Source organism: Myodes glareolus, chromosome 27, assembly GCF_982192425.1.
Source record: "Myodes glareolus chromosome 27, mMyoGla1.1, whole genome shotgun sequence".
In the NCBI taxonomy this organism is placed as follows: domain Eukaryota; kingdom Metazoa; phylum Chordata; class Mammalia; order Rodentia; family Cricetidae; genus Myodes; species Myodes glareolus.
In genome coordinates this window covers 35,067,884-35,086,285 of record NC_142052.1, presented here as the reverse complement: position 1 = coordinate 35,086,285, position 18,402 = coordinate 35,067,884, and the positions used below count along the sequence as shown (strand labels likewise).

The window sequence follows — 18,402 nt, the reverse complement described above, 5'->3', positions numbered from 1 at the left end:
ACAGTGAGACACCTTGCTCCCCACCCGCAAATCACAGCTTCTGAAAAATAACTGCAGAGGTTGACCTCTGACCTCCACAGAGAGGCACACATGCAACCATGAGCAGGCATGTATACACACATGAGTTCTCTCTCTCTCTCTCTCTCTCAAGACCTACGTGTTATTGTCGTAGGAGATCTTAAGAACAGCATTAAATACGGCCTGTGTCCTCAGGGTCCAATCAGGAGACCCAGGGTGAAGAGAGCAATGAGGCAGGATGCTCTCTGATGGGATTCTGCCATCCTGGGAGTTACTGGGGAGTCTGGACATGAAGCTGCTCCAAGAGTCTCAGCGAGTCCTGAACCCAGCCCGACAGTCTCCGGATGCCATGGTAGGGATGCTGGAGTAACAGATGTAAGGCCAAAGAGCTCGGGATGCACAGAAGGACCGGTGAGTCCTGCTGGAGCCAATGCTGTCTGTCTGAGCACTGACTGATGAGGCAGCCTCACAGAGGCGCTCAGGAGACACCCGGAAGGGGCTTTCTGTCCTGTAGAGAAGGGGATGGACGAGTCAGGGCAGGAAAGATGGATGTCCACCTATAAGATGTTATTATAGTTTATAATCTGTCCTTAAAATGTTCTTTCTCGAGTAAACCAGGAAGCGTCATCACACCCTAATAGAACGGCTTGGTGCTGCTGGTGAGATGGCCTTGTGTTCTGCTGCATCCTGAGTGACGTGAGCTGGAAATGAGCCTACCCTGCCGTGACGTCGTCTTTGACAGCCAGCATGGCTTGAGTTTTGCCTTCTTCGTTTTCGTTTGTTTCCATCCGTGACTCGATGTGCACCATTAACTAAGTATGATGTTTTGTGAACTAAAAGTTGGAAAGAGAGGTGACCGATTATCCTCACAGACTCAGATAAAAACCACTTGCGTCCTCCACTAGATGGCATTGGAAGAACACGACGCACCCCTGGCTCTCGCCGAGGAAGATGCTTCTATTGCTGAGACCCTGCCCTGTACATCGCGTCTCTGCTTTACACTTGCTCCTTAGCAGAGTTTAGTTTTGAAGTACCTATGCTTAAAATCCATAGCAAGAGAAAAGGATGGACGTTCCTCAGAATATTTTAAGCAAATTAAAATCATTTCCAATCAACCCTTTTCACTCGCTGCCTGTTCTAGAGCAGCATTCTTCCCGCACGCATTCCCAGGAATGTGTGCATGTGTGTGTGTGTGTGTATGTGTTTGTGTGTGTGTGTATATATGTGTGTGTGTGCGGATGTGCTTGTGTGTGAGTGGTGTGTGTGTGTGTGTGTGTATGTGTGTGTGTGTATGTGTTTGTGTGTGTGTGTATATATGTGTGTGTGTGCGGATGTGCTTGTGTGTGAGTGGTGTGTGTGTGTGTGTATGTGTGTGTGTATGTGTGTGTGTGTATGTGTTTGTGTGTGTGTGTGTATGTGTGTGTGTGTATGTGTTTGTGTGTGTGTGTATATATGTGTGTGTGTGCAGATGTGCTTGTGTGTGAGTGGTGTGTGTGTGTGTGTGTATGTGTGTGTGTATGTGTGTGTGTATGTGTTTGTGTGTGTGTGTGTATGTGTGTGTGTGTGTGTTTGTGTTTCTTCTTTATTCTCCTGTGCTGGCTCCAACAGTCAAACACTATTACTGTTGAAGAAATTGAATACTTCATCTTTCAATAATTGTCTTCTATTGCTAACATCTCATGTCATTGTAGTCTGCAGCAGTAGAATGCCCAGGATACTCTTAACTTGAAACACAGTGCCCCATCTCCACCAATCATAACCAATATTCTGTGAGCATTTCCATCCATCAACTATTGGCCATTCTACTTGATCCTTTTCTATCCTTCACAAGGAGCCATTTTTTTCCCCTACAGATCAACCATTGTCTTTCATTGGAATGTTTGTTTTAAGTCCTGGTCACCGATGTGGATCACCGAATCCCGGGTCTGGACTGATTGATTGGGAGGCTAGACCAGACAACAGGGGAACCTGTTCCCACATACACGTGAAACCACTGGACAATGCACAGATCACAAGAGAATTGGGGCGGGGAAGGGACTCCAGATATGTGTTTCTAAGCCTAACTGGTGTCCAGTGGCATCAGAGTTTGGGGAGGCATCAGAGTTCAATGTGATCTCCGTTCCTGTTTTAACACAAGTAAAGATTAGTACAGTTAGTTATTCAGGTAGGATACTTTACTTCATGTTCAGTATTTAATGCCTATTAAATTAAATTAATTAAATCTTCTGGTGCCCTCTTCTTAATTCACGGGAGCACAGAGTTCTCAAAAGACAAAAATGCAGAGAAGCGTTAACATGAAGTCCGTGCATGTCCTGATAAATTGTTCTTCAAAGGAGAATCATTAAGACAAGTGATATCGGAAGATTAAAAAAGGATGTTCGTGCTGTTTGTAAGTATGCAAGCAAATGCATGCACATACACAGATCACGCATACAAAGACACACACATACACACACACACGTGCACATACACACACAAATCTGGAGGGTCTTACAATGAGCCAAGCACTGGGAATTTAAGTGATGTTCTAAATTCTGGGTGGTAATTATGACGCTGGCCCATTACACAGAGCAAGAACCTGAAGTTTGAGTAGCTCCCCAGGACTTTAGAATCTCTGAGTCAAGGAAACTGTATTATTACAAATATCACTGAATGTTAGACACATGGAGGTTTGAGAACCACACGGGTCAGCATAATTTCAGGGCACAGAACACTATTCTTTCCTTAACATTTCTCTCACAGTTTTTCTGCTCAAGGGTCACTGAGATAGCTGAGGGGGTAAAGGCGCTTGCTCTAGAGTGTTGAGCTAAGTCCAAAGACTGGAACCTGCGAAGAAGGCAGAAGGAGAGAACCAGCTTCACAAATTTCCTTGTCTTCTGATTTCTACACGCGTGCCATGGTAGGCGTGAGCATACATAGCAACAATAAAATAAAAATTCAAAACATTTTCGAATCAAAAGTTGTTCAAACCTCAAGACAAGGAAAGCTATAAAGCTAGGAAAACCTTGAACGCCCCAGAGTTGTTGATGTTCCTTCTGGACAAACCTGCTCAGGATGTTCTAACAACCAGTGAAGAATTTTCCAGAAAATTCTTTTGTGCGATTACTGTTCGACTTTCCCCTTTGCAATGCCGGGGACACCCAGCAGGCTGCACCCTAAATCAGGGTTTTTGTTCTTTTGCTTTTCATGAAAAAAAAAATCCTTTATTCAATAACATGGCTTTTCCATTCTCTGTGTCTTTCACAACATGCCTCTCGATCCAACCCATCTTCTACCCCATCTCAAAATAAAACAAAAGTAAAATTTAAGAGAAAAAGAGGGGGGAAAAAAAGAAAGAAAGAAAAGGAAGAAGGGTACTATGTAGTCATGGAAGCGGCAGAGCGACACAGTGAGGCACGCAGCAAACCTCTTTATCTATATTTTCCATGCAGAAATTTATGAGAAGAACCACGAGTCCGGTTCAAGGCTTCTGCGTTCTGGGGCACCATCAACACTAGGCCGTCCCTGAGACTTCTCATTTCCTGGACATCCGGTTGCTGCCCTGGGTTGTGGAGATCCAGGAGTCCTGGGTCCACAAGACTGACCCCCCACCCCCACCCCATGGTCCAGCAGATCATAGATGGGTTGGATGCTGAACCGGTCGGGCCAACACAGAACACTGGTTCTGGGACTGGGTAGTTGCTGGGTTGGTCATGCAGCCCGTTCCCTTGCATCTTTGCCACCAGGGTGAGTTCTCCTGCATTGCCCTGGCTAGTTCACCCCTTGCAGCATGAACAGGGGGTGGGGCCAGTTCCCCAGCTTTTCCATCACCAAGCCGACTCCAGGTTGGTCCTCCCACACTGACACCTTCAGGGCGGTTCCCCCATGCTCACAACACTGGGGCCGGCTCACCCACGTCTGCCAGGGTCACTGCTACGGTGCTGCCCAGACAAGGTACAGGGCGCGCTCTCCCAAGCGCTGCAGCTGGTGGGGGTCAGGAACAGCTCTCTGGCTCTGAAGACCTCAGAGCCAGCTCTCACACCTGCCTCAGGCCTTGATGGGCCGGGGTGGGTGGAGGGTAAGGGGTAGGAGGTTGGGGATGCAGGCCTATGTGCGGGCGTCTCTCCCCGACCCGTGTGAATCAGGTTTTTAAACTGAAACTCCAAGCCACTAAACAATAATTTGTCAAGTGCTTCGATTGTTGTTTTTACACTGTTTAAACAATAGACTTCCAGACATGTACAACAGAAAGCCAAAAGAAACGCGAGGTAAGAATATACAGTGCAACATTTTTATGACTAAGTTATGATTTTAAGTTTTAAAATAATACAGACAAGATTAAATATGTTTATTCTCTATAATCTAACCATAGATTTTGATAAGATTTTATAGTAATAAATAAGAAGAAATGACAATAACTAATAATTTTTAAAAAGGTATGTTCTAACCCGTTGGTTTTGGGCCCTTAACATTCACTTTTTCTTTCTGTTTGAAACCATTTTATTTTATGTGTGAAGGTGTTTCCTGCATGGATGTCTGCACCACGTATGGTCAGTGCCTGTGGTGGACTGGGAGGGCATTAAGTCCCCTGGAACTAAAGTTACTGTCAGCTGTCACATTGGGGCTGGGAATGGAGCCCGCGTCCTCCGGAAGAGCAGCCCGGGCCCTCCGGAAGAGCAGCCAGTGGTCTTAGCCACCCAGCCATCTCTCCAGCCCCTTAGTTTCTACATTTACTCTTTACATTTTGAGGCACAGTCTCATTATGCAGCCCTGGCTGACCTTGAACTTGTTACGTTGCCCAGGCAGGTCTGAAAATTATGGTGAATCTTCCTACGTCTGCCTCTCAGTTTCTGGGCTTAAGGCTTGGCCCGCCATACCCATTTTTTAAAATACACTTTTAGATTAAAATATTATTCCATTAAAGTTGTGAAAGTTACTGAAGACTCCACAGTGAAGGACAGAAATGTGAACTGTTTATCACAAAGTCTTTAAATACGGTCCAGGGACAGCTATTTCAGAATCAATGAAGTGTGGGCTCCAGCCAGCAGCATCCACATCACCAGGGATATTGTTAGGTAAATTCTGAGACTCCTCCTAGACTAGTAGACCAGGAAAATCAGAAACCTCTGAGAACTGAGCATAGCAGCTTGTTTTAACAAATCCTCAGGCTGAATCAGGCAGAGCTAGTAGTTTGAGGCGACTGACTGTGAACAGTTATTAACAGTGCAATTGTCCTATTTAGGGCTAAGGTCCCAACCCACACTCTATTTCCCTTTTACTGCCGGAGGATCATGCATATATATAATGTCTTGTTTATAAAGTTCATCTCCCATTTTCCTTCTATAATTCCTCCCCTAGCGCCACATAGTATTGACAGCGTGTGAATGGATGGAGCGCCATCTATTGGAGCATCTCCCGCACAGCATCTCCACACCCAGCAGCCACACACCTGCCAAGAACCCCTCAGCCAGGAGCAGGGCACCCTTCTCCATGCTTGGGTTTTGTCTGACTTGATCATGTAAAGGTCTTGTGCAAGCGGTCACATGTCATACCTTCTGCCAGTTCACGTATGCAACTTCCCTGTGTTCAGAAAACACGACTTCCCTAGAGTTATTCCGGCTTCTGGCTCTTAGGATCTTTTCATCCCCTGCTCCTTGATGCTGCCTGAGCCTTGGGCGGAGGGGATGCCATCATTTCTTCTTAGCACTTTGAACATTTGTACATTGCCATTCATTGCAGAGAAGTGAGAGAATGAATCTCAGAAGAGAGGGCAGAAAGAATGGAAGAACTGGAAGGTAGGGGTGATGTGCGGTTCTCTGGAAACAGACAGCCGACCAAGCCGTGGCCTTACAACAGCCGTGACTGCTTGTAGTTGGCTTACAGGAGTCTGGGTCACGACCAGTCAATCACAGACTGAGGAGGTTGTCACGGGGTCCCACTTCTCCTTGTGAACTACCGGATTCTGACGGGTTTTAGAGGAGGCTCAGTCACTGTCTTTAGTTGTGAGGCATTCACCAGGTTCTAGGGAATTCTTACAAATCCATGGGCACACAGTGACCCTCCTTACACTCAGTGGCACCCAAGACAAACAACAAAGCGAATGAGACAACCCCAAATGAATGTGGGAAGAGGACCTGCAGGGTAGGAGGAGCTGACAGGAGTGTAAGAGAGATTAGATCAGATGCCATTTATACACACATGAAATTGCCAAAATAAATTCAATAACTATTTTTTTTTCAAGACAGGGTTTCGCTGTGTGGCTTTGTTGCCTGCCCTGGAACTAGCGCTTGTAGACCAGGCTGGCCTCAAACTCACAGAGATTTGCCTTCCTCTACGTTCTGAGTGCTGGGATTAAAGGCATGCGCCACCACTGCCCGGCTTCATTTTTTAGCAACGTTTTTTTAAGTCCACATTTCCAGCAACGTTCCTGGATGGGTCAGAGTCTCTAGTGTCTAGAAGACTTTATTTTCGTTTTATTTTATTTTTACAAACACTATAGGCAGTCTCAGACATTTAGAAATTTCAGATCCATATTTCCACTCAGTATGATTTGAGGGGACAAAATGATCTTTCCTATTTCTCTCAGCTCTTTAACCAAAAGTCAGTTAATTTTATACAGTCAAGCCAGGGTGTCTCCATTAGTTTTTTAAGTCCTCTAAATGCAAAATATCTTATGTTCTAAAATTTAGAATGAGTTTTAAAAGATCATTTTTCCTGGAATGAACAACTAAAGAGGAGAGGCAGTGCAAGAGAAGCCACAAAAACCAACTTTCAATGCCTGACTGCAGCCACGCCAGAGACTCCCAACGCCACAGTGCGGCCATTATGTCTCATTTCAGTGTGGCCTCTGGAGTGTGGAAACCTCTCCCACCCTGCAAAATTCAGCTCTGGTGTAGCGGATACTGAGCTGTGGGCCTTTCCATGAGGGGCCTGTAGGAAAGTGAATCTCTTTACTTTTCACTAATGATTCTTTACTTTTCACTAATGATTCTTTGAGACTTCTTTTTATTTATTTATTTTATTTGTCCAGATGCATGCCATGCATGTGTAGGTATCAGAGGGAGCCAGAAGAGGATGTTGGGTCCCTGGAGCTGATATGGGTACTGGGCACCCAACTCGGGTCCTCTGGAAGAACACTGGACAGTGTTAATCACCAAGCCATCTCTCTAGTTCTTCATTAATACTTAAAAAAAATTTTGAAATAGGGTCTCATTATGTAGACCAGGCTGGCCTTGAACTCACAGAGATTGCCCTGCCTCTGCCTCCTAAGTGCTGGCACTAAAGGTGTCTGCCGCTGCATCAGCTCATTAATGATTTTTAAATTAATATTGAATGTTTTAAAACAGTATATATTCAGCTTATTGATCAGACTGAGCTCCAGTTCAATGGGAATGACTTTCTATTGTTTTAAAATAAATACAGATACAGTATATATGGCCCTCAAAAAAACATTACACTAATTGAAAGAATCTGACCCAAAGAATACATATTGTTGTAGTAAGAAGTTGTTTGTTATTTCCAGAACGAAATAACCTCACAGAAACTGTATTAATTAAATCACTGTTGGCCCATTAGCTCTAGCTTCTCATTGGCTAGCTCTTACATCTTAATTTAGCCCATTTCTATTAATCTGTGTATCGCCACGTGGCTGTGGCTTACGGGAAAGGTTCCGGCTCATCTGTTCCCGGTGGTGGCTACATGGCATCTCTCTGACTCTGCCTACTCTCTCTATATATCTTTTCCAGCCTGGCTATATACTGTTAAGCCATTGGCCAAAAGCAGCTTCTTTATCATTAACCAATAAAAACAACACATATACAGAAGGACTTCCCACACCATGCTGTATTATTCCCTTTATGCGAAACACCAACAAGAGGCAAAGAGAGAGGGGCAGGACTCAAAGCAGTGATTCTTTTGCAGGTATCAGGGAAGAGAGTTTTCTACAGGCTCTGCTGGGTAAATATGGGATTTTCTTTGGGGTGATAAAAATGTTACAGAATTAGATCATGGTGATGCTTGGGTTCTGCTAACTTATACTCTGTTATCTAGATCAAATGGTGATTTTGATGTTATGCATATAAAGCAGAGTAAGGATGCATAGAAGAAGATAATAGCATCCTCAGTGGATAGAGATCGGTAGTTTTTAGGTATAGAAAGCAACATGCTGCATAGGCTAGAGGTAAGGTGGACCCCGTACTCTTGCGAGAAGTGACCCTAAATTTGCCAAACGCTGTTACAATTTTAAAAGTCAAGTCTCACTTCAGCTACATGCTTTGGCTTGCTAACAAAAGAAAATGAAACAAAGACAAAGGCCAAGGTCACATATACTCAGGTAAGCCCCGTGTGACACATGATTGCAGGTGACCTGCCAACCTCAGTAGGTCGGCTCTGACCCGAGACAGCAGGGTGTGACCGGTTCCTCACACAGCAAGACATTTGAGATGACTGGCTTCCCTTCGCCCTTCGCCCCTCACTACCAAGCCCCACAGCAGACACAACTGTTTCCATACCGTGTTAATCTAATGACCTTCAGTGTCTATATGAGTACCCGGAAAAATCTATCTATCCTCACTTTATTCCCACAGAAAACTTAGAAATGGTTACGGCTGTGGCCTCAATTCCTGCCTGGGCTATTTTCCCCGCCCACTGTCTACGAATCAAATCACCTCTCTAAAAAATTCACGGGATGCACCAGATTCAGGTGAAAAGTGGAGAGTGGAGAGGCTTCCCCTGAAGAACCGGAGAAGGTGGTGAACGGCTTTGCAATGAGGCAAAATGGTGCGTGCCTTGCCTTCTGAAGGGCAGCTCTTTGCGCAGGCGCGTTTGCGATATTCTGCCACCCACGCGGTCCATTTCAGTGCTCCCAGAATCCACGCATCTGATGGGGGGAAAATGTGGCGGGAGCTATATTTACTACCTTGCCTCCAGTCTTGAACCAAAACGCCAGTCCCTCCTGCAGCCTGGACTGGTGAAATCAGCCGGGGGACCCTGCATTTAACTCACTAAGGAATTTATGACGGTCAGAATTCAGAAAATGGGATTTATAAAGAAGTGGAGATAGGTGTTTCCGAACCTTAATTTCAGAAGTACCCATGAACACTGTTTCTACGGTGGTCATTTCACTGTGCGGCTGCACACGGCGAGCATCCGTAAAGTGGACCTCTGTGCCATTCCTGGGCCAGGACTGAAGATCTGATATCACGCTCACGAAATTAATAAAAATTTTAAACATGCCAAATGGGGGAGATGTTTGCCCTATATTCGTGACGATCATTTTGACGGGAAACCCACTTTAATGAGTGCCTGACAAAGAAACCTTTTAAAGGAATGATTATCTTTGACAAGAATATATTCAGTTACTGTTTATACAAAGAAACCTTAGCTCGCTGGTAAAAAATGGCACAATATTGCTATGCGTGTGCAAAACACGACATAAAGGGAATGTAAAGGCGGCCTGAAGAGTTAATCATCAATTCTGCTATCTGGGTTGATGCTTCGGGGACGATTCATTCTGAGAGACGCTTGTGCTGATGGTATTGTGGACGCCATCTGTACGTATGAATTATACGAAGGGTCTTATTAATTCTAAGCATAGAATTACAAAAATTGCCCGGATTGGAAAGCTTTATGCTTGCATTCTGCTTTTGGATGAAAGGCAAAGCAATTATAATTTATGACCCAGGGGCTACATTTTATGTCTCAAACCTAAATCGAGGGGCAAGAGGAAAGTACTTGCTTGGGAATGTAACAAGCCTTTAAAAAATGAAGTCCCCACTCAGGAGCGTGGCTTCTTTTGTCTTTGGCATGTTAAAGCAACGGCAAACACCTCTTCCACTATTCAGGGGTCTAGTGTTCGGAGAAGGGGAATGAAAAGTACAAATGGTTATAAAATATAGGTCATGATGACAGGTTAATATGGATTATTAGCTCCAAGAAAACAAGGCCAGACTGTGACTCTCTCCAGCAAAACAAAAGGTAACTGAGCGCGCACCCTACTCCTAGGTCCCCAGTCCCACCGGGCGCGGCTTAAAGTAGCTGAGCAAGAGGCCATTCTGTCCAATGTGGCTACGGTAATAAAAGAGTCTGGAACACTTCTGGTCAATTTTGCAGAAAGGGAACATGTACCCACAGGCACAGACTCCTCTGGCCGCAGCGGTATGGATGAAGTACTTCTGGACAGTGGTGGGAGTCTAGGGACGCTGTCTGTAAAATAACACAATTCTGCTCTGTCTCCAGCAGGTGGGGGCTGTCTTTTCCGTTTAATGGAAACAAAATGCCTTTGGTCCTGAACCTCACTGTTTCTAGAGGTTCCCCTTGGTCACCGGAAAAAACCTAAACGAGGAATCATGATCCTTTGTGACCTCTAGTTAACCGTAAAACGGGGTGGGAGAGAAGCGGGGGTGCGCACACAGAACTGGGAAATGGATAACACGGAATGACATGAAAAAACACTTCAAAAATAACACAATCGAACCCCGCATTTTCCCATTTTCACTGTAATTGGACCCAGATACAGGTCTGTGCTGGACTTCCCCCTTGAGAGAATGTACCAACGGCTGTGCACCGCTGGCCTGGGCTGAGCCCTGTCACCCGGACTTGAGAATTGAAAGCGGTCAGGCTGATCTACAGCACTCATGAGACACAGCAGACCTGGCTCCCCATTGGTGCTGGGGTCCTGAGCAGGCTATTCGGGACTCTGGTTTTGAGTTTCCTTGTGTGGAAAGCGAAGGAGCTGCCTGGGCTAGGGACTCTCTGGTCCCCAATTCTTGTGAAATCCATGATTTTCATGTTTTTTCTTTTAATATGTGCTAAAATGTATTTTCCAATTTTGGCTTTATAGACCCCACCTTATAATAAAGGGAAGGAAGGAACTTCACTGGCTCTATTCTGGTGCCTTCTTATTAGCCTACTTAAAACATGGCTGCTGGCTTGCTTAAGCCCACTCCTCAGGTTAGATATAGTATTGCAAAAGATTTGTGTGCACGGTTGACTCAGCATGGAGAAAACCTACGTCCCCAGGACTGGCAGAGTCAGTGACAGCGGTGCAAAGGCCAGGAAGACACAGTCCTGTTCCCAAGGTGGCTTGGCAGGAGAGACAAAGTGGATCTGAAGCTGCAATCCAAGTTCCGGGAGGCTCTAAAAGGTGCCCGCCTTCTTATCAACTCTCGCTAACAATAGCATCAGCCTGCGGGGAAGTACCATGAGAAGTCTGTTCTGTTACTAAATTTATTTCGTAAATAATGTCTGTAACCCTCTAAGGGACCTTCCAAGCTCTCACCTACATTGTACTGGAGCTACCCCTAAACCTACAGCTAAGCGTTTATAGGGTTTTAGAATGTTATACGATGGTCCCTGGCTGTGCTCTGGGGCGGTGGGGGGGATTCTCTGCACACATGTGGCGTGAAGCAGAAAGCCCCAGCAGCAGCATGGAAGAAGTGTGTGCCGGATGTCAAGAAGTGACCTGGGAGGCCTGAACCGCAGCATCCAACATCAGGATGGCAGACTATGGGAAGACTGCCATCCGGGCAGTTCATAACTCAGCCGCTAAAAATGCCTTGGTCTTCTTGACTTTCCTTTTGGTGTTAAATGTAAGCAGATATTTATAGACATATCTATTTAGTGAGTACGGATCACTGATTGCAGGTAGGAGACTGTCTACTGTGGCAGGCATGTCCTGACAGCCTGGTGGCATTCTTACACTTTACTTTAGTGATATCCAGGAGAAGTCAAATTCTCCCTCTCTGTTCACCTCCCAGTTCTATTCTCCCACACTCAACCCTTCACTTCCAACCAGCAGGTCCTCTTCAGTCTCAGGGCACAGCCAGGACACAACCATAGTTTAAAGAACATATTTCAAACTCTGAGTAATTCAGTTAAAATACACGCATGCACATATGTACACACAGGTACATGCATGCATACATATACATGTGTGCACGTATGTGCGTGCGTGCGCACACACACACACACACACACACACACACACACACGTCTGAGTTGCTAAGAGTGACGTCAGGGCAAAGTTGTTCCCAGACCATTCCAGATCCACAGCATAACAGTAAGAAAAGAAAAAGGAAAAAAGAAACAAAACAAAAACCAGAACAGACCTAGCTCCCCAAAGATATTCTAAACCAGGACAAGAGGAAAGTCTTGCATACAAAGTTGAGGGTGGAGAGATGGCTCAGTAGTAAAGGCTAGACTCACAGTCCGAAAGACAAAATTATATATGCCCAGGGGAAGGGGAGGATGTAGCTACCGATATTCTCCATTCTGCTGGTTCTTCTGGACTGGTTTCTTTCCACCCACTGGGTCCCGTTTTCTAGCTCCTGCAGTTGCCTATGAAATAACCACTCCAAGGCTTAATATTGATTACATACTCTTTAGCCTATTAATTCAGGCTTCTTATTAACTAACTCTTACATCTTAAATTAACCAATTTCTTGTAGTTTGTTACTTCTTGCTTCTTGGAGGGCTACATGGTGTCTTCCTGACTCTGCGTACTCTCTCCTTGCATTCAGTTTAAATTTCCCATCTACTTATATTCTGCCCTGCCATAGACCAAAGCAGATTCTTTATTAAACAATGACAATAAAGCATATTCACAGTAGACAGAGGGGAAATCCCACATCAGGAGGACAAAAGTAAATCTATATTTGAAATTAAAATAAAAACAGCAACAACAACAGCTTCTCAGGGACCTCTTTCTACAAAAGGCAAAAGAAATAAAATTAATTATAATTTATTATAATACACTACCACGTTAGGAGTGACATAAAACACACCAGGAATTCTAGGTCATTATTAGGCTTATAAAAGTATTGTCATTTTCCAAATAGAACCTACAGAATAAACATATCTTAAAAAGGAACTTATTAAGTTAGCTTACATGATGGAGCTGGGTAATTCAACACCAGAGACTAAGAACCTGGTAGCTGCTAGTCCCCCCAAACAGAATACCCAACAGTTTCAGTCCGGTGCTGGGGCTCAGAAGACTCTTGGAAGGCCATGCTTCATCACTTCATGTTGCAAGACTATGCTGGGTTCTCGTGTCCGCAGAGGATGACAGTTGCAGCAAAAGCAGCAGTAGGCTGGAGCACTCACCACCCATGGCAGCGGTAGGTTGGAGCACTCACCACCCCTGGCAGCAGTAGGCTGGAGCACTTACCACCAATGGCAGCGGTAGGCTGGAGTGCTCACCACCCCTGGCAACAGTAGGCTGGAGCACTCACCACCAATGGCAGCAGTAGGCTGGAGCACTTACCACCAATGGCAGCGGTAGGCTGGAGCACTCACCACCCCTGGCAACAGTAGGCTGGAGCACTCACCACCCATGGCAGGTGTAGGCTGGATCACTCACCACCCATGGCAGCTGTAGGCTAGGATACTCCCAGCAATGCAGCTGTAGGCTGGAACAATCCCAGCAATGGCAGCAGTAGGCTGGAGCACTCCCAACAATGCAGCAGTAGGCTGGAGCACTCCCAGCAATGCAGCTGTAGGCAAGGACACTCCCAGCAATGAAGCTGTCGGCTAGTTCCCTCATTACCAAGCAGCAAAGGGAGGTGTAGAAGTAGCACTGAATTTTTCTCATACCTCCTTGTATCTGGGTTACCATTGCTGGAAGGTGCCAGAGACTGTCTTAGTCAATTACAGAGCCCGGTGACAGTCAAGAATAGCCATTATGTCACCATAAATGTAAACCAGTTTCCCCGTCAGTATGTTTCACAGGACGTGCGAAAGCAAACTTGGCTTCATCTGGCCCTTTGCTATAGCTGTGCGTGTTCGTTTGCTTCCCTGTTGCTGCAATAAAATCACGACCAAAAGCCATGGAGGAGGAGAGGATTTATTTGGCTTACAAGTTAGGCCATCATCAAGAGAAGCCAAGGCAGCAATTCCAGGCAGGAACCTGGAGGCAGGAACTGAAGCGGAATCCACGGAGGGATGCTGCTTACTGGTTTGCTTACCCCGGTTGCCTTAGCTACGTTTCTTACACAGTTCAGGCCCACTGTTTAGGACGGAACTCTCCACAGTGGAATGGGCCCTCCCACGCACAGAGGCTGGGCCCTCCCACCCACAGGGGCTGGGCCCTCCCACATCAATCCCACATCAATCAGCAATCGCGAAAATACCTGCAGGTATGGAGGCAACAGTCCCTCAAATGAGATTTCCTTTCCATGGATGTCTAGTTTTGTGTCAAGTTGATAAAACCCAACTCAGACAGTGAGAACTGGGTAGTACCGGGATGAACAGACCGGCCATCTTTCCAGACTGGGCTAGGTTAGGTGAGAGGGAAGTTAGGGAAGCCTGGGATGGGAGCGGTCAGACAAGATAGGGAGGGCCACAGATGATGTGCACCCCAAAAGCCCCAGAGGAAGGCCACTTGAAGAAGAGGTGACGTTTTGGTTGAGTAGTTTTAACGCATGCACCTATTTCATGGAACCCCTACTCCCCAAATGATTAAACTTTCAAATTTGAAAATTCTAAATATTTTGTACAACGGACGCTCTCTGTTTCTATCCTATTCTCCGTCAAAATGGTACTGGCAACAGGGAGGCAATGGTTAGACTTAGGTTAGTGAATTGTACACCGCATAAAACAATACTTACAGATTACATCAAAATGGACATAAAGCATTTTATCTCCTAAAGCTCGTTCCAAAGGCTTCTTTCTTTCTACACATCTAATACTGTTTACTATACACTAAGTATTCCATCAATACTGGTGGGGAAATGAATGAGCGAGCATATGAGTGCCTTTGGGGAATCTGTGGAGGAATTTGGCAAAGTTCACCAAGTAAAATGTCTCACTTCTGATAGCACAAATATCCACATCATGACTCCGACTGCGGTCAGAGGCAATCTCGGTATATTATTTCATGCAGTAATTTCCATACCTTCCGGAGCCTATCATTTCATTTGATTGTATTTAGGACCCTAAGTTCCTCCGACAGTGAGCTGTTGGATACTTGTCCATTCATTTGAAAACGGGGATGATGATAAACTCATCAAAAAAGCTATAATCCTAGTCTCAAAAGGATAAAGGTTGCATTTTCATTGTTTGTAGCTAAACTACAGAGAGGTCCCTGCTCCCACCAAGGCAGGAAGAGATGTAAACCATCACGCTGCTGGTGTACCATTGCTCATCCATTGTGTTCTCTATGTTCTTCTGTAAGAAAATTCAAAAATGTTTGACGGAATCCTTGATATCACCAATGAGCTACAAATCAACGTCTTTGGAACAAGGGTTATTGTGATTTTGAGACTTGAACGCTCATTAATTATTCTTAACGCGGCGGTAGGAGCTGTATAATCTTATAATGGTAGCCTACCAATAAAGCGCTCCATTCTTCTAATGAGACATATTACAAACAATTTGAAATATATAATTAATGAGCAATTAAGAAGAAAGGCTGCTAGACAACCACGGCTCTGCTGTATGGAGGAAGGCAGATAAATTCTGAGTTACAAATTAAGCCTTCTGCTATGCTTGCTTCTTGGGGATAGAGGGAAACCAGAACACGGGTTCTAAATACTAGAGTGAAATATTGCGAAGACAAGAAATATCGACATCTTCATGACCCTAGGAAAACTTTGGTTTAAAATACTCTTAGCTCTTTAAAGATGGTTTTCTGTTTCACGTTTTTCTTTATTTTCCATTTAATTTATGTGTATGGGTGTTGTGCCTGTCGGTCTGTCCCGTGCAGTGCCCATTGAGGCCAGAAAGGGGCATTGGATCTCCTGGAGCTGGAGTTGCCACGTGGGTGCTAGGAATTGAACCTGGGTCCTCTGGAAGAACAGCCAGTGCTCTTAACTGTTGAACCATCTCTCTAGTCTGTCTGTCTATCTGTCATCTTTGCCTCTGTCTGTCTCCCTCTTAACCTTTCCTTCTCTCTCAAGAATGCTGTGATAGGGAAGTAGGAAAATCCATTTCTTATCCATAAAGTAGAGTCCATGCTCAGCAGAGATTTGCTCTTTGACTGCCGGAAGCGCTGTAACTGTATAGATGTAGACGCTGTCTTGGCCTGCTGAGTTCCAGCTGCCTGGTCTGGGGTGAGCCACTTCTCCAAATTCCCTTGCTTTAGTCAGAAATAAGAGTAGCAACAGGACCCATCCCTAGAACTTAAGAATAATACGAGATAGGTACTTTTATGGAACTGTGTATGTTCCAGAAATGAGGTTATTTTGCAGATTCAGAGGGTTGGTTGTTTTCAACAAAACCATAGTCCAAGTTCATACTCAAGAGAGCTCTGGACCTCTCAGATTTCAGACTAGTTGTTCCTGACTTCTGTAGCCAGAGTTGCCGAAAACAGGGTTGTCTCAGCCTGTCTTTCTTGCAGGCTGTAAGTTTCGGAGAGTAGCATCGTATATTTTATATAATTAAGTTCTCAACTGCAATGACACGGTTGTACTCTTAGCAAAGAGTAAGATTCCAGGCAATAGAAGCTGGAGAGATGTCTCAGTGCTTAAACACACAAGCTGCTTTTTCAAAGGACCCCAGTTCAATTCCCAGCACCCAATCTGTACCTCCAGTTCCAGGGGGTCTTCGGATGCCCTCTTCTAGCCTCTATGGGCACAAGGGCCATGCTTGGTGCACAGACACATGTAGGTAAAACACACACACACACACACACACACACACGTTCTTTTAAAATTCCAATTAATAATTTATTCTCAAAGTGGAAATGCTTTTGAGTCAAGTAGCAGAACATAAAACCCAGGAACTCGTTCACAGGTGTGGAAGGGAGGAGGCTGGCTGCCCTTCTGGGTGTATGTTAGTGGTGGGTGTGCGGGTCCAAGCCAAAGATGCAAGGGCCTGAGGATGAAGGCTCCCCAGGGCGGGAGCAGGCTTTGCCTTTATTAGGCTCATCCACCCCTGTCCCGTCTGCTTTGACCAAGTGATGTTTATGATAAGATTATAAGAAGCCGAACACTTGGCTATAAATCCCATTTATGTTAGTAAATCTTGCCTTTCAAATCCAGCACAGATACTCTTTCCTCCCTCCCTCCACCTCCCTCCCCCTCCGTCCCTTCCTCCCTTCCTCCTTCAGTCATAGCCCTGACCTAAACTATAATTGAGCTTCTCTTAGAAATAAATCACTTTAATAGCATCAAATTGCATGGAAACAAAATTAGAAAACGCGTCACGTGGTGTGTTTATTATAATGCATAACTATATTCATTTTAGAAGTGGGCGGTGTTTTACATGGCTTTTTTTTGTATTACTTGAAGATAATGATCACTTAAGGTCTTTGTTGATTTTCTAAGTATTCTGGGGAGGAATTTTAAGGCTAAGAATAAGTCAGTTAAAAAATCTGGTTTCAGTTCAGTTTACTTAGCCGAACCGGATGACATGGAGCATATGCAAACGAGCAACCGGGTGTGGGTCCTGGTCTCAAGAAAAGTTTGAGCTAGCGTGTCTATGGTCAGAGTGTTCCTTTGGTGAAGAAACATGCCCACAGGCTAGAAATCTGCTCAAGGTGCCGTCAGACCTCTTCAAATTCCCCTTTGGAAAAACAGTTTTAATTAAACAAGGCACACGTTAGTGATTTTGTGTGCACATGAGTGTGTGCACGTGGGTGTGGTTGGCATGGCACACTGTGGAGCTCAGGGGACCAACTGGGTAGCAGGTTCTCTTCCACTAACTGAGGCCTGGGGTTGGACCTCACGTGGTTGGGCTTGGCAGCAAACACTTTTACCTGCTGGGCCATCTCAAGGCCTTGGGAAAAAAGTTAAAGCATGTATATAGCCTAGAAATCTCCTGCATATTTTCTAGAAGTTCTTATTGCGAGCAATACAAAACAATAAATATGATAACTAAATTAAAATGGTCGCGGTGCCTCGTGTATCTAGCATTATGAAGAAAGAGAATATTTGTGTTTAGATCTTCTGATGATGAAAATCTTTTATTCCGTCAAAGTATCCAAGCATAGTCATTCTTAGCCGTGTTTTCTAAAAAGTTTCATACTGTGTTCTGTGAGCCAAATGCTAAGACCTTCTTAACAGTCCTGGGGTACGACTGGATCAACACACAGTGGGCCACAGTGCTCAGGATGATGCTCAACAGTGGGCTCATCCTCCAGTGTAGTGGCATTTCTACTGTATTTTAATAAATAAAGCTTGGCTGGGGATCAAAAAGTAAAACAGTCACACTAGTCAGTCTTACAACCAGGCAGTGGTAACACACACCTTCAGTCCCAATAGCCACACTAGTTGTCATAGAATCCAGATGGTGCATGCCCTTAATCCCAGCCCTGGAGAGGATTATAAAACGGGAGGAGGCAGCTCTCAGTCACAGTCTCATTCTGAGATTCCTGAAAGCAGGATCATCATTTCGGACTGAGGTCGAGGTAAGAACCAATGGCTGGCCGCTTTGCTTTTCGAATCTTCAGGTTGAGCCCCAATCTCAGTC

The 18,402-nt window shown here is 45.0% G+C and overlaps 1 pseudogene; it reads right to left on the bottom strand.

Moving 5' to 3' along the window:
* Positions 1–327: 327 nt before the first annotated feature.
* LOC146889381 (uncharacterized) overlaps positions 328–18,402 on the bottom strand; it is an 89,396-nt pseudogene continuing 71,321 nt past the window's right edge.